The 15,351-nt window shown below is 40.8% G+C and overlaps 1 protein-coding gene and 1 long non-coding RNA gene across 5 annotated transcripts in view; one reads left to right on the top strand and one right to left on the bottom strand.

Annotated features, from left to right (window-relative positions):
• The window catches only part of GluRIB (Glutamate receptor IB), a 222,385-nt gene that overhangs the window by 58,877 nt on the left and 148,157 nt on the right, over positions 1-15,351 (top strand). The gene's annotated exons all lie outside the window — the stretch shown is intronic.
• Positions 10,899-15,351, bottom strand: part of LOC146721341 (uncharacterized) — a 170,784-nt gene continuing 166,331 nt past the window's right edge. Inside the window, exon 3 of the long non-coding RNA XR_014925706.1 lies at positions 10,899-11,000. This is a non-coding gene — a long non-coding RNA (uncharacterized LOC146721341). The remainder of the gene's footprint in view (positions 11,001-15,351) is intronic.

Below are 15,351 nucleotides of genomic sequence, written 5' to 3'. Positions count from 1 at the left end.
CATTTCTCCGAACGTAATTAGCCAATAAGCTTTATTTGCGTTATAAGTGAGATCATAATACATATATGGCCGCGTATAATATTCAACGCGTTATTATATTATATTTATATTTGAAAGAAGATATCATTAAAATAAATTATGAATATGTAAATGCGCAATAGTCAAGTATAGGAATTTATGCGGACGTAATTATTAAATATATGAAATTAATAAAAATTTAAAAGAGATTTTCTGTAAAAAAAAAAAAAAAGAGATATTTTCGAAAAATATATATTATGTATTATTTAATAAAGTATAAAATCCGCGAATGTATTTTTCATATATTATATTTTTGCATATTTATTCGCAAAGTTACGTAGCCGCAATATCTCCTTCTCTCTCTCTTTTCTCTGTACCGCGCTTGTACAATGGAATTATGACACGGACCCATGATTATGGAAATTTCACAGAGGTACGATGCTATATTAAGCTTTACGCATCACTCCGTGATGTCATTGTTCGATACGCACACAGAGGAATATATAAAAAGACTCGATGAATCGATGTAGATACGTAACATCCCCGCGCTCCTTTCGACGTATTGTTGAAAATGCAAAGCCGGATACTCCGGTTCAAAGTTGTAATATAAAACATTTTTCGAATATTGGACGGCTAGATTGGCACGGGAATGTCGGCCAGTTGGATCGAATGAAACGATTTCAGAAGTTCAAAACGCTTGACATATTGTGTGTACGCTTGACAAACAACGCGAGGACGTGCTATGTGGTAAAACAAACGGGCGATTTAATGTCTCGACAGTGATGCGATATTCCCCGTACTTCCGCAAATAGGATAAATGTGTCGCGACATTGTCGTTAATAAAGCGCGGCAACTCGAAAGCTCCGCATGCCGTTCCTCGCCATTTATTTTTTAACATGCCGCGCGTACGGAATTTTTAATAGCCGGATATCAATCCGCTCGCGCGCGACTCGCGTTTTGTCCCACGGCTGCTGCTGGCTCATATTGCCTCGTGCGCGGAGAAATTTCCGCTTCTGGTCGACGGTACCGGGGGGAATCGAGACAAATAAAGCGGTAACGGAAGTAGGTGCAGTGTATGATATTGCTCCGAGCAGAACGTCGTTATTAGTCTCGATGACAAATCGTTGTTTACTGGTTGGCTCAGCCCGAAGGAGGCACTCAACTCTCCGTCTCTTTCACGAAAAGCCAGGGCGTCACTTATCATTTTCAAGAGTTTGCGCTCCGTCGAATCTCTCCGATAATGTTTCCACGAAAAAAGTACTATGTAGACTTCCTGGGGGAAAATATTTTGGCAAGATTTGTCTATGTCGCTAGGCAAAAATACTACATGCTACGTAAAACCAATAATCGAGGTTATTTATATTAACATGCAAACGTATATCAACAATTTTTCGATTTTTTTTAATATTAACACATTTTGGAATTCAAAATACGTGCTTGACCACTTTAAATCAGAGACTGCAAAATATGTTAATTACTGCAATATCATAGTTAATCATTGTACGCATCACGATAGCTCTTATTCTTCTTGGTCGAAAGTGCTGGAAGATGTGGAACGTAATGTTCAGCATTCCAAGAAGTTTTCACTTGATTAAAGCCAGTTAAGGACCCGTCCTAGCGCGAAGCTCGGTTCTAAAGGTTGCAACAGCTCGGGTATATCTCGGCAAAGAGTAGCTGGCAACTCGTCACAAACACCACGCTGCTCTCCCGACGTTATTCAGGTCGAATTTAATATACGCTCATTATTCAAAATTAGCTCGACTTTCGTCGAGTTCCTCTGCCTCAAGCAGTCGTAGGATGTAGCGTAGCTCGTTATTCGGAACGAAACACGTATCGGTAAGATGAAAAAGCTTACGAGGAAGAGCTTAGGGCGAGAACTCGGGTGCGAGAATTAAATGAACGGTAAGTCGCTTTGTAGAGAGCGTTTGTCATTCATATACCTAAGGAGTATTCCGGAGTAAATTGGTTAACAAAATTATTCGCTCTCGCCTGAGTTTCGATTCGTCGAAAGTGACATTTAACGATCGCGTTCTCTTCGTAATTTCGCGACACTTTTATCACATTTTTTTATTACGCGTTCATTATTCGGGGCAAGTGGATGGATATCAAAATAACGAGATTTGTGCCATCATCGCGATGCTACGAATTATAGCCCGAGTCTGATCGCTCATCGATCCTGATTACCTATCATTAATACCGAATTCCGGAATTCCTCTCCACATTACGGCCAATTCAACTACGTCTCCGTTTCGTATTTCCAGACGATAGTAATTTGCCGCGGCGGCACGTATAAGTGTACCTTTCTCTTATCTTCTCGCGCGAAAGGCGTCGGGGTGTGAGCGTTTTCGCGAATAAAGCGCGCGGAAAAATTGAATTTAACAAAAATCGGTGCACGCAAAGTAGCAGCTCTTCTTCCGATCTAACATTGTATTAGCATGCGCGGTGGGCATTTTAACCGGTCGCGCGAGAATACTCGGCGTATTCTCCGATTATTTGCCAGGGAATGCGCACCCCCCGCACGTACTCGGGGGCTGCTTGATATTGGCTATGCGGAAAACGTGCCCCGGGGTTAATGCGATCAGCACGCGAAGTAGCATCCTCGAGGACGAACCTACCGATCGTCGTTGGTCACGCTTCGCTGCGCATTACGTTAAATAGGACGATACTCCCTCTGACTTAGGATCCAATTAAAGATCTATTTCGCGGAGGGAATTCTAGCGCGTTTCCGTGGAATTGTAAAACGTTTTCCGGTTGCAATCCACGCGCAATATCGTTAACTCGCTGCATTTGTCGTCGGTATACATATATAATTTGCACACCATTTAAATCTAAACGCGCGAAATGAGAAAACTTGCCGCGCATAAGAATAGGAGTTGCAAAAAACTGTACCAGAGACTATAATTATTGATACAATACTAGCATGATTGTATTCCTCATTTGTTGCGACGATGACATGACTAAAACATTTTGAATAAAAAAAAATTTTAATGCTAATATTGTATTTTATCTGAAAAATTCTAATAACACACGTGTATATATATATATCAATAATATAGTAGACTCTTCTACAAAGTCTTTTGCAACAAGGTTTTTTGATATTTAAGATACACTACGCGTTCAATATATAGCAATTTGGGAAATTTACGTCAATATGTATCACACAAATGATATTATTTTACGAATAAATCTATTATAATATCATTTACATTGTAATTATAGAAGGACCGCGAAATATTAAACGCTTAAATTCTCGTTTCACGAGGTAGGTAGATAGGTAGATAACATCACATTTTATTTATCGTGTTTACAGAGCGACGGAATTATCCGCGAGGTATCGTGTTAAAATTACTTCATGCTTCGCGGTCACGAAACAAGATTAACAAGAGCCTCGTCAGAGGCTCACCCCTACGTAACACTAAGACTAAGACTTCTTGGCACGCCACGTCGCGTCCGTTGAGAGATTAATCTGGAATCGCCGATACATCTCACGCGCGTGTGAGATGAAGGCGAAAGAAATCGCGACGAGAAATTACTGGTAGCTCTGAGAATCTAAGGAGTTATGACGTCGACCGATGGAAAGAGAGCGGAGAGAGGAATTTTATCGGCGATCAATCGGCTATATAGGATTATCCCTTGCGTGCAGCTCAGCGTATATGTGTACGGGAGGGTATATACATATATGTGTGTGTGTGTGCGCGCGCGCGCGCGTGCGCACACGTCGAAGCCTAATCCAGTTGGGGTCAGACGGGATAGTTTGCTAGCGCACACAGGCGTATTGCGTATGCATGTCCGACCTGACTATGCGTTGGTAGGTAGATGTATGCAGTTGACAGGGCCAACAATGCGGAGCGGACTCCTGGCCGCAGCGTATATCGCATAAAATGTTTTCGCGCTCTAGCTCGTCATAGCACTTTGACACCGGGGGCTTTCCATTGATACGCCCGTTCCCTGTCATCATCGGTTTTCCACGATCATTAATTCGGACGGATGTTAACGCCGTGTGCGAGCGTTTTGTAATTTGAAGCTTTTGTAACGAGATGAAATACGCGCAAACGATACGAAATTTACGCTGACGCGGCAAAAGCGCCGCCGATCTACGCGCGATCTCTCGTCAGGACGATAACAATTCCTCTCTGTTGCTAGCCATGACGATTTCTCATTTGCCATTTTTCCGGATAAAAGAGAGATTATTAACGTTCAATCGTGATGGCAGCGGGAATAAAGGTTGATACTCTTGATTTGTTTGATCGGAGAACACGGATAAGTTGTTCGGAAAACGAAGCCGTAGGAAGGAGAATTGGGTTATACTCCGGTCGGAAGAAGATCGTGCTTGGACACTGAGACCAAGCTGAGTGGCTGCGAAATTTGATCCGCTTCTTCTTCTCGTCCTAAAAACATAATCAAACTTCATAGGTAAGGGATGCCGGGGGCAAGATATCCGCCTCTATTTCTGCCTTGGAGCACCCTCTTTCTACACGAGCCTCTTTCATCTTATATCTAAGCAGCCTCACCTCACCCTTTTCGAAACACGACCGAGAGAGGGAGAACATCCCCGCCTGGCCGTCTTCTCTTCTCCCCGAGGCGTAAATTGGGACATAAAAGATGACGTCGGAGCTCGACAACGTTATCTTGTGATAGAGAAACTTTTTATCTTCCTTCCCGTTTTCTCCTTCTCCTCTCGTTCGCTCCTTATACTTCCTCTCATCAGACGTAGTCTCATAACATTCGTTCCAACAAAGGAAATTGTTTCTTGCTACTCGACGTTGCTGCGCTGCTTCGTCGGATAATGACGATGCTTCGCATTTATTAAGATTGGTATCTTTCTGTACTTTGTCGTTAATTACTCGAGCTGTTATCTACAAATCCGCCGCGGGTCAAACTGATATCTTGTCTTGTTATTTTTTGCTATAAATGAGGATGAATTTCATTTGCAACCGTTTCGTAAATAGCGTTCTACTTTCCTCATTTATACAATATAAAAAAAGAACCATTTATATATTACATGCAGAATTTATAGTGTCTAAGTTACCACTCCCTCCAATTAAGAAAAAAGTACCAAGTTTATTCGACCCTCCCACAAATTAGGTGTAAATTGGCTCGTAAAAGGAGGAGATGGTAGAACGCGATAATATTATTCGACAGTGGCAAAAGAAGCTCTCCCATTCTTATTTTGCTTTATTTCGTCGTATTATCGCCATGGCAATATTCCTTTCTGTGTGACAAAGGAACGGTTCTTTTTATTCAACGCCCTTTCGCATGTTCGAACGCGACCTATATATCCGCGGGAAGCTCTAGTAGGTCTAGTCGATTGCTTTCAAGCCGCTGTTAGAGTGAGCCAGGTGTATCGGCCGCGTCTTCTTCGTACAAATGGATGTAAATTGCGGGAATGAAAAGGCGTTCTTATGTGAAAGCACTACCGCTTCGAAGGGTAGTCTTTTCCTCTTGGCCAAACGGGTACTTCATCCAGTTTCCCTACGCTTGCGCATGTAATTCACGGATGATACGAAACCCGCATCATCCTTCACGCGTAAGAGAACAATAGATGAATAGCATAAAAATTTCAATAAACAATACGATCCGCAAAATTCTCTCTCTTGATCTTTTTTTTTTTTATTTATACAATTAGCGTGTATCTATTTTTTTTAATAAATTTTCTTAATATAAATCTTCTTAATATATATTCCTAATATAAATATAAATTATCTTTGATTCAAATTTTTGAAATCATATATATGTATTGATTGAAATTAAATGGATATACTCGGCAAATTAAGTTCCATGTAGATTTTTGTACAAATGCGCAATAAGGAGTCGGACAATTTTTCGTGTTTACCGGATCGCTAACTTTTATTGCGCTGTCACGGGAAAGGCTTCGATCGACATTTATTCGTCCGAGTTCGGCGTGCATTATTCGAATCTACGTATCTCGAAAGCCACATAGCTCAAATGTTAAAATCTTGCCGGTTCTCTTTTCTATGATAATCCACGCTACCTATAGAAAGAGAGGACTTTCGACGAATCAACGAAAACGATCTCCACATCGATGATCGAGAAAGGATCGAGTTTATTGCTCTTGAAATCCGCGATTTATTCAGGTTACCCGGGATATGTTCGGTCGCTCAAAGAGCGCGGATCTTCGGTACACAAAAGAATCGCTTCCTTATTTCGTAGAGCATTGCGTTCCGCGCTTATTCGACCGCGAGGTATTGTTCGATCTATCTTGGAGGGTCGCAAGGGGTTTTCTCTTGCGAAATATCGCTTCGTGGATTTTCTTAGATTGTTTCTTTCATGTATGTGCATGCATTAAATATAATATAATGACAAATACGTAATTATTTGACGCGCAACTAATTGCCGTCCTAAAATTATCTATAAACCGAGATGTGCTTTAATGAAGACAGATTATGTTTAGAGATACATTATTTCTATTATATAAATTAATATAAAATATAAATTTTTTTATTCAATATTGAACACACACACGTATACACATATACCCACACACACATATATATATATATATATATATATATATATATATGTTTGTATAGATAAAAGATTAAAAATTCCTTGGGATATTTTAATTCCACGACTCGAGCCGCAAACGTTCGCACAAGGTCGGGGGCTGTCGACAGTTATGAATATACGGCAGGAGTGCCGGTGTTATTTTATTTCCATGAGAATATCTCGGCCGGAAATCCCATCGTGACGTGCCACGCTGCGCTGGGTCGAATCAGCGTGTCGGGAGCCAGACCGACCGAAGTAACACGGCGTTCTTTTGCCTCCCTTCTTCTCCCTGGCGGTTTCTCAGTAAGTTCTGACACGAGCATCAGACGGAGAAGCCGCGGACGTTTCGCGCGTTGAAGCCAAAAAAGAATATCAGTTCGCTAAATTTCAGAGAGAATGATCTCTACACATTGCTTGCGACGTAAAACTAAAAAAATTTGATTTTGATCGCTTAAAAAATTCCATCATTTTTGTATATAAATATTTCGTGTATTTTAGATATATTAAAAACTTTACAAAATGTATTTAAAAATAGGTAATATATTATTTTGCGTTAAATATATTTTTTCATATTTTATTAAACTAAAATAAGTAAAAATAAAATAATTTTTATGTAATTGAGTAATAACAATGATCAACTTCTTCTACCTTATATATAGAGCAATTTAAAATAAAATTATTCTTTTTGACTGCGGAAATCAAATTTATATCGCGGACAGTTTTGACGTCTTTTGTGCATGCATATTCGATACGTTCCTTCATACACGTGATATATTATTTTCGCGGCGATATCTCGACTGGAAACCCCATCGTGACGTAGCTGGACGGGAGCGAGTCGGGAGCGAGGCCAAACGAGAAACAAGACGACATTTCTTTCTTTCCTCCTCTCTTCTGCCATAGCTTCGCGATGACTTTCTGACGCGAAATACTAGCATGACATAACAATACTCTAGCGTTCAAGTTCGCGAACGCACTCGTAATCCGTGGATATACCACAGTTGAACAAATACACATCGTCGATTTTCATAAGGACTATCTTCGTCGCTGATTCCCGCCGGTTTTTGTAAGTCACGTTGCGTTGTACAATAGTTTCCGATTTACCTTTGAATCCAATTTTATTTCGCTCACTCGGTGAATTCTCGAGAAAAAGCTCGATTATTATGCACTGCCCTTCAACGTTGCTATTTATTATTTAAATTTATCTAGACAAGAGCAGTCGATGAAATTCGTACAGGAAATTTTTAGTAGATTATTTTGATGTCGATATATCTATATGCAAAAAGATGATTTGTCATAACGATAGTTAATTATACATATATTAATCATATTAACGTATCGTATATAGGTATAATTTGTAAAATTTACATATCATAAATTAGATGCGAAAGATTTAGATAATCTAATGAAACAGAGACGCAAGCGTTGGAATAATAATTCGCCGTTCGCAACTCCTCGAGAAATTGAAGTTTGATTCGTAATTAAGGGCTCTATTTTTGGCGGGTGTTGATCTTGAGCGCGCGCTAACTTACACCACCGCCATGGAGACGTTGGGTACGTAGCTGCGTACTCTCAACGACGGCAACACGCCAACTCCTTAAACAAACATAAGCTTTAAAGCGTAAGCTCGCTTAAACTTGGCGGGATAGAGTTTTGGCCTAGTTAGAACCGCGCCCGGACTTGCAAATTACGACTCCGAGACGCAATGTACGTTCGAAATGGACCAACGTTTCTCTCACTTCGCGGTCGGTGCCTCGTCAGATTACGGCACCAGCAGGTACGCCGGCCACTCTCCGGACGGGGACTCCGTTCCTATATTGCTCACGGCATACGAATGCAACACTGTACACTTGTAATCTCGGTAGTGCAGTCGACCGCTTGATAGTCCTTATATAGACGTCGTTAAACGCATCTGCCTAGTCGAATTTGAATCTCATATTGCGATCATAATCCGTCAGAATAACGTTAACGTTGAAAGAAAAGCGATATGTGAAATAGAAAGTCTCTAGCGTGATAAACGTCTTTTAGAATTGTCATTCAAAAATTGTAAGACAGATCGACGATTGGAATTAAAAAATGTTCCATCAGCGTGCAAGTGTATAAGTCGTATTGTGAAACGTTACGAGATGAAGATTCGGCTTTCTCAACCGTCCTCTGGTTCAGACGCGGATTGTATTTTTAAAGATACATTACGGTTGTCCTTGGGGAAAAGTTAACTCGGTGAATTGCAATATCGCAACCCAGTAGCATCGTAATAATGACTTTTTTATTGGAAGAGTGTGTCGTTCCGGATACAACCGGTTCGCGCCGATATACTTACAGTCTTTTAAGAAACTTTATAGCGAGCTACGGAGGAAGCGATATAAGAACGATTACCGGGCACACACGAGAGTCGCGTTTTCGATAGTAATCTAAAGCAATGCCGCCAGGTTCGAAGAAAAGAAGTGGCCGAGATGTGGAGAATTGCCTCCGATTCTTCTGCACGGAGGGCGACGCAATAAGGGTGGCTTAAGGTGCTTTGATTTATGAGCATTTAATGGTAGCGTCTGCATGCGAGAGAGTGACGATACGGGGCTGCAAAACAACAATTCTCCCTTGTGGCGGATGTTAATGGCAGTTTTTGTCGCGAGTCTCGAATTGCTTTCCCCTCTGATATATTTTGCTTGCGCGACATTATCTGTATTTCTATTGAATTGTCTGCAATCGTTTCTCGCCTCCCTTAATCTCATATCGTCGATTAATTTTCTTTCGTTTCCCTCGAGAGACACGCGACGATTAATCGAACTTGAAACAATCGCGGAAATTATTGCGCCGACAGGAAATAATGAATTAAAAATTTCGCTCAACGTTAGTAATTCTGTATCGAGAGAGTATTGTTTCGCTTGTCGATAGCGAAAACGGAGATATTAAGACAAAAATCCTCGCGAGGTAAGTTGAATTTAACCTTCGCACGCGTCGAATCGCTGCGATGATTTAGGAATATTGAGGAAGAATCGACGAGATATTAGGTTCCTCGCGCGTTTGATAGATGAGCCTTTAATAGTATAGTGATTGTGAAGCAGGGATACGGACAGATACGCAGATACGGCAAAGCGCGATGGTGTAAATGGCGAAATTTCAACGGCGTTTCTCGAGTAGTCTCGTCGATGGCAGCTTTATGGCGGATCAGATAAAAATCGCGACCCTTCGTTTGTGGCAGGGAGATAGAGAGAGAAGGATGGGGTAGGGAGGATCGTTGCCATGACGTTGAATACATTTGACGACCTGCCTACGATGATCGTTTTTACCTTTTCTCCAACGAGCGATTTCGCTGAATCGCTGCTCGCAATGTCGTCGAAAAGTACCTATTACCCTAAGCCGATTTCCGGTAGCCGATTATTCGTGGAACCGACTCTCGTTATACGGTACTATCCGATTCTTCCGGGTACTTTTTTCTTCTCCTTTGGAAAAACGTCATACAATGATTCTACGACAATAGAAAAAAAAAAAAAGATATTGCGACAATTTTTCCTGCCGGACAACGTATTATAGAGACGATAAAAAGATGACAATCACACATTAATAGAAACGGACGTTACGTATCGAGTTGGCAGATATCGTAGCTTCGACGATACAAATAATGGTACATTAAAAGGAGATGTAAGTACGAGAAGTGTACTTTTATTTTACCGCGGCGCAATGTGTCAAACGTCAGACTTCTTACTTCTTCGAAGAGAAACCCCGGGCGCAGCCGGCGCGAAAACCAGGTCGCCGGCCAATTCCTTTTCTATTTGTTATCGGCGTTACAATGTACCAATTTCACCGGCGCTGGATCGACGTAGTCGGTGCTACTTACAATTAGTTGCTCGCTTCGTTCAATAAAAATCAGGTCAGTACGACGAGCCGTTTCAATGAGCTGTAAACCTTCGAATTACGGCTATAACCGGCACCACGCCATCGATCCGATCGAATGCCTCGAACGAGAGTTTTCTTTCTTGCCCCCGCGAAACTTCGCCGAAGCTTACTCGCCAAGAAAATGCTCTTTCTCGATCGACGTGATTTCGTCAAAGATGTTCCGGGGCTGTCTTTTTTTTCCCTTCTTTTCTTTCTCTACACCGACACCGCAACACTCCAGGTCTTACCTCTCTCTCCATTTCGCATTTCATTGGATTGAAAATCGGATCGTTGCAACGAGTCGATCCGTACGTCGATGTTTTAACGTACCTACTACAATTGATCTCGTTCACTCGCGGAATCGATCTCGCTTCTCTGCTCGGGCTCCGTAAATGAGAACGGTCGGATCGAAGTACGTTACGAAGAAGTCTTTAGCGGCAAGACCCGGAGGCGCATGTGAGAGACTGAAAACTCTCCGGAGAGCCATTAGGTACCCACGTAACTATGTATATCCATCACCTTTGGTGTGAAACGACAGCCATGACGACGGTACATCAGCCGTTCTCTGCAAGACTGCTCTTTAGTCGGTGAAATCATCGACTCCCCTGCAAGTACGAGAAAATATATCATAAAAAAAACATAAAGAGACCGACGAAGAAAAATAACGTACAGAAATATATATTTTATTAAGACCAACGTTTCATTATTCAATCCGGAAAGCTGTCTTTATTTTCAACAGGTTTTAATATAATATCGAGTTACAAGACGTAGTCTGTGTTGTGCTCGGATGATTTTTAAATTGGCTAGATAGATGAGATAAAAATATTGAAATTCACCTTGGATGAAGATGATTTTGTTTAAATAATATCTAGATAAAAGATACAATTATATGACGATTCATCTAGATAACTTTCAGTCAATATTATTTTTCAAGCCGCTTATGTTAACGCAGTTATAAAAAAAATGTAAACTATAAAAGGGGTACAAAAATATATTCATATTTTTATTGCTTATATTCTACTATTTAAGTATTTTTATGTGCTATGGACGATACTTTTTTTTATAAAAATAAGGTGACACCAAAGTTTCATCTAAATGATCATCTATATAATTTTATTTAGATAACAGCAAACACTGCTTGTAATAAATATACGAACAGAATCAAGGAAACATTAAAGTTATGCTCGCTTCTCGTATCGAGCTTTAAGTTTTCATGAGCTCCCTCTTGCTAAAATGTCAAAATACTTTTTACCTATCCTATATACACGTATATGGGTGTATCCTATCTTCCTGAATTTTCTCCCATTTCGATATTACATCGACGACGCGCGAGTCATAAAGTTCTTTCCGAGAGGTACTTAGGTATCTTTGTACGCGTGCCTGAACCTTCTCACGTTACGATTGCGTCGCACATAAACCCTCGTCGTCGGCGCGACGCGAAAAAAAAAAGAGGATGATACGCGGAGGTAGGATACGACATGTCGTCCTGACATGGGCGTACAACGGGCCCGAAGGATCCTTGGCGGCGTTGGGATCATAAAATCGAATCATAAAATTCCGAGTAAGAGAAAGACGTAACTGCGCGGAAGGGTGAGCGTAGGGATAACAGGCGAGCAATAAAACATTGTTCCGACCTGCCGCGTCCTAGCCTAGGATGTATAACGCGATAAAACGCTGGCCGAGCTTTCTTAACGGGCCGCGACGCGTAAGAAAAATCTGGAATTCCTAGCGAGGGTTGTGAAGATGGGAAGCTACCGTGTGTGTGGGGTGAACGCGCACCCTTATATCCATCGTTGACACTGGATGCGGTTGATCGTCCTTAAAGGAGGGGGCTTAAAGTTCGGCCATAAATTTTCAGCCAGGAAGACCCGAGTGTTCCGTGTGAGCCGGTAATAGAGGAGTGATGTCGGTGACAATAACGGCTTTTATCGAACAAACTGTTGTGATCGACACTTGTTGTGATCTATTATATACGCATTATATATATATATATATATACTTATATATATATTATTATATATATATATATTATATATATATATATATATATTATTATATATATATGTATAGAAACTCACAAAAATTGTAGAACGATATATAGAGAACTTTATATAAGTACATGTTTTATGATCAATCAGAATTATTACGCGTATCAATAAGAAAGTAATCACGCTGCATATATTATCATATACATAATATCATGCGTGAATATCATGTGAATTGTGATCATTCCGTATAATTATGATAATTAGTACCTAAATATCACCTCGCGCGCGATCGCGAATATTTAAAAATGCTTATATAATTTAATATTTCGCGTATTGTACACATAACACGTACAATATTTCGGCAATACTTATTTCGTTCCGATGTTTTATCGTTTGACATTTCGATAATCTGAATGTAATTCAGAAATGTATACGATTCTCTGAGATTTTGTACGTTATTATATCTCTCGACATATAACAGTTTATTTTGATTTCTAAAACCCCCGTTTATTATTTGTACCGTTGCATAGGTCCGAATCCGTCGAGCAAATAAAGTAAATAAGAGAAAACCTCGGGTAATTTTCCACTTTAAACGATACGAGTCGTCGTTACAATTGAATTTTTAAAAAGTCTGCAGTTTACGGTGCCGCGAAATTGCGATTGCGGTGCGATTCGCGGTTCATTACGACACCCCAATGGTCGTTTATTAATATTTCAATTAATTGCAAAACGCGCAGCGCATTCGCGAGAATTGATATGTTTTAATATAATTAAATATTAACAGTCCCGCGCGCGCGCGCGCGTGTAAAATGACGCGTTAAATCGCTCACTTTTCTCAACACAATGATAATGATAATCAAATAACAATATATAATATGCGCATAGGGGGTGCGAACAATCGAATGTTCCATTCTGCCGGAGAGACGATTGGCGCGAAATTGCAAGGGGAGTATACGGCCGCGGAGGTAGGAAATAACGATTTTACTTAATGCCTCTCGTGCGGACTGCATGAAAAATATTACGTACGTGAAATATGAAGTGTGTCAGCTCGTAGAATCCGCGAGCTCGCTCCTGGCACTCGATATTGCCCGGGAGTCGAAGGTATCCGCTCTAGGTTTGAAGTTTCTCGGACCGGCGCGACGATTTACGAGGTCCCGCGGGTACCGACTATCTTCCCAGGAAGTAATGCCTTCTTCTCGGCGCGAATACCAGATCCTCCGCACCACGGATATACTTTCTCTCTCCCACTTCACGTGTCCTCCCCCTTTTTTTCCACCCTCCTGTCCGCATACTCGTATTCAAGCCCGTGTCCTGGGTCGCGTCGCAGATATGTAGGAGCCAATCTTTCGGTGTTGAAAAATCTCTGTAAATTTCCTAGCGCGAGGATTTCAACCGTGGGACGCGCCGCGGGAAAATCGCGGATTATCACGCCGCCCGTGTGACCGTTGCTCGGGGAAAATATTGATTTCCATTTCCACTTGGCACCATTTAATACGGAACGAACAAAGGCCGCCGACGGCGTCCGGCGTTCGCCATTACCTCGCACGACTGATTTAATTTAATTAACTGCCCTCGCGCGCACACCCTGAAGGGTTCAGAGTATATCGCTATCTCTCTCTCTCTTTCTCTTTATCTCTCTCCCGCTCTGACGTGTGGGATATGTTTTTCGATTGTACGGACCTGAAAACAGTAAGTTTTTTATGATCCTACTGGATGCTACTTGTAATTAGCTGGCATGAGCACTAGATATACGTGATTTTTATATAGCAGTTCATTAGATAAAATTAACTTTAAATTTCTGTAAGCTTTTATATGAAATAGAAACTAATTTTTAATTTTTGTAAAAATCGAGAATCCTATAAAAATCGAGAATCAGAGTTTTTCAGGAAATAAAATGATACGTTATTTAATTTTTTCGCAGATTAATTTTTTTGCAATGGAATATGTTATTCTCTCTACTTTTTTATATATACATATATGCAAATGTGGAAATCCTTTATGTTAAATTTAAAAATGTAGTTATAAAAAATAAATTGCGTGTAAAATATAATTGTGTTACGCATACCTGAAAAATATAAAAATATTTTTCAGTTATGCACATATCTCACTTATTATATTCGTAATTTTTTTTTTTTTTTTTTCGTTATATTCGTTAATTCCCAACAAACTAGAACTGCAATCATGACAATCGCGCGATAATAAGGCTTTCGATGTTCGTTACGAAATCGCGAAAATCTTCGAAACTTTTTCTTGAAAGTTCATAATGTAAGACTCCGTATGCTCTCTCCCCAAAGAATACTTTAGCAATCCTACCTTTATATCGCAGATAGCTAACGTACAGTATTACGTCTTTGCGACGCGTCCAGCAAAGAATTTGCGCGCGAACTTGTTTTCTCTCAGCGTCCTCGCATTTTCGCTAACAGTTTTCACTTCGACGATATTACCTGCGAGTCAAGCGTTGAGCTAAAAACTCGGAAGATGCTCTCGATGGACGAGTAGGGGGAAGTTAGGCGAACGGATGGCATCGCAATGATGGAGGTTCCGGTGTATGATCCGTCAGACAGAAAGAGGAAAAGTCATGAACGAACGAGAAGGAGGAGAAAAAGATGGAAAAAGAAAAGGAAAGAGAAGGAGCTCGAGACGTCGGATGAACGAGTGAGAGTAGAGGAAAGCAGAGCAAGAGAAAGAGATGGAGGGAGAAAAGCGAAGGAGAAAGCATGGAGAAGGCAGGATGACTAAACTCAATTACAAAAGTTACGAGCTCGCAGCTCTCGAGCCTTCTCTCCCGACCTGCTCCTCTTCCGCCACTCTATTTCGACTCATCCCATTGCCATTGGGGTGGCCTCTCTCCCTTTTTCGCTTCACTTTTATTACGATGAGCCCTCTAGTTCTCCTTCCCATGCGTTCTTTGCTCTCTACCTTCTTTTCGTCACGCTTTTCTCTCTTCTTCAACTCGCGCTTTTCTTTC

This window comes from Nylanderia fulva, unplaced genomic scaffold (assembly GCF_048542155.1).
Source record: "Nylanderia fulva isolate GAGA-0341 unplaced genomic scaffold, ASM4854215v1 Scaffold5, whole genome shotgun sequence".
NCBI lineage: Eukaryota > Metazoa > Arthropoda > Insecta > Hymenoptera > Formicidae > Nylanderia > Nylanderia fulva.
This window is presented reverse-complemented; position numbering and strand designations above follow the sequence as displayed.